Source organism: Echinops telfairi, unplaced genomic scaffold (assembly GCF_000313985.2).
Source record: "Echinops telfairi isolate 266 unplaced genomic scaffold, ASM31398v2 ScPeMD7_2;HRSCAF=8, whole genome shotgun sequence".
NCBI lineage: Eukaryota > Metazoa > Chordata > Mammalia > Afrosoricida > Tenrecidae > Echinops > Echinops telfairi.
In genome coordinates this window covers 42615572-42617842 of record NW_022103898.1, presented here as the reverse complement: position 1 = coordinate 42617842, position 2271 = coordinate 42615572, and positions in this window count along the sequence as shown.

Here is a 2271-nt window from a genome sequence, read left to right as displayed (position 1 = left end):
ATATATATATTCTACAAAAAGAACAAACACCTCTCTGCCATCTAGCTTCTGAGCCACGGAGTCTAAATTATAGTATCATCATCATCATCTTCAACAACAAAAATTTCTCCACTGGAATACTATGGATCATTAATAAGATGGATAAGAAGCACTCCATGATATGGATGAACCTGGAAAACATTATGCTGGCTGCAATTAGTCAATCACAAAGAGTCAAATATCGTGTGGGATCACTAATATAATGAAAAGAATAAAAATGAGAAGAAAGAAAGACAGAAAAAGGTTTCATGCCAAATGGAACAGACTTTGAAGGTTACCAAGGGCAATGGGGAGGCCAAAGAAGGGACGATGAAACAATAGCGAGAACTGATGGGTATTGACCTTGTGATGTGAAATTATGTAACTACCACAGCCCTTGAGATTGGAAGATTGAATAATCATTTTCAAGCACGTTGAAAGATCCTGAGATTTGCACATATCAAAAATAGAAAAACCTTTAATTTTGAAGAGTTAAAGAACCTAAAAATAACAAATAAAAGAACCTAAAGTAAAGTGATGTCTATTGAATGTTTATCTTTTTCCTGAAGTGACATTTCAAATTATGTCAATTTGCAATTTTAAATTCTGTGTCTCTGGTCTTCAGTTTCTCTATAAAACTGCAAGTTCAAATTGCCACATTATCTACATACAGTATATTCTGTGGTATATGTGAGCTCCCACTATCTCTATCTTCTTAAGGGTTGGGATCCACTCAACAACTATAAGTACAAGTAGAATTATATGCACCAAACAGTTTCATAAATATGGTCTTTCCCCTACACCAGATATTTTTAATCAGATTACAAATCAGGGTGAGTTTAGTCAAGGGACTCATTTTCCTTAGGCTGTGATTTCATTAGCTGTCACAACTGGAGTCTAAAGTCATGTACATTTTCCTTGATCCATTTCTGTTCCTGCCTTTGGCTCAGCAGCTGTGATTATTACAACGACCCCCAGGTGACAGAACTTAGCATTTCCATGGGGCGGGGGGATGGGTAGTGAAAGGATGGAAGGCTAAATATCTGTAAAATGCTTATGACATTTCCAAGTGCCATGCAGCTACAAGAACAAACATCATCTAATCCAGACTGCCCGTGAGGAGAGCACTGGGCACTGTATTATGGGTCATCATTCAGGCAATAGTGCAGTAGCAATTCCTTTTTGTTCCCCACTTATTTGAGTCACATTGAAAAAAATTGCAATTACTTCAAATCATTTCCCCACATCAGTGTAACTGAATGCTAAATTGGTGTTCTTTTCATAATTGTCTTTGGTTCTTGTTCCTTGTTAGATAAAGGATAAATCAATGCTTAAACACAACCTTTTCAAAATTGACATTTATTTTGTAATCCAATTAAAAAAAAGATTTTAAAAAATCTGGCATATTGCCAAAAAAGAGAAAACCTAACAGCTCTGAAACTTAACATCTTGTTCATGTTTACAGTTAATGGGCAACCCAATGTAAGCTGCTGTGTATGCACTGCCTCCATTGCTAAATAATATGAATGAAGAGTTTCACTGTTTAAAGCAAAGTGAGCAATCTGGCATGTTACACATGCTTCCACCCTCTGAGTTGCTGGCACTCAGAGCACAAACAGAACAGTCATTATGTGTGTGTGCTCACTTTAACAGCACTCTACTGGGACTAAGGGCTCATTTGTGGAGGTTTGCTTCACATCCCCCTGTATTTTAGCGTATCCTTCCTACGGTACACAGCACTCAGCAGTCCTTCCTTGGCTGGTGTTGTGGCAGGAAATTGACCTCCTCTAAAAGCTGTCGATGTGACTGAAGTTTCCTATTAAATCTGTTGCAATGAGGAGTTTTTGTACAGCAGGTGGAAATATAGCATCTGTTACCCTAAGTCCCAAAGACACATAAAAAACTTCAATTTAGTTCAAAACTCTAAGTCAATTTTAAGTGGAAATTGTTGATTTACAATGAAAGAACTGATTTTAGAAGCTTGGTACTTTTGTTTGTACAGAACACCAGCACCTACCTTGCTGGTCCTGCTGGTGCTATACTCTATTCTCATTCACAAGTGTGCACACACAGGAGCAAACTGATGCTCTGCCAAGAAGTTAATGTATACTCACTACCTCCTAGCTATATTATAACTATAAATGACTGACTGAAAACAACTTGAACTTGAATTTCAATCACATGTGAAATTGAAAAATCAAGGGGTGGAATAATTAATCAAGAGGTGTCAGGGGAGGGGGAGGGGAAAAAAAA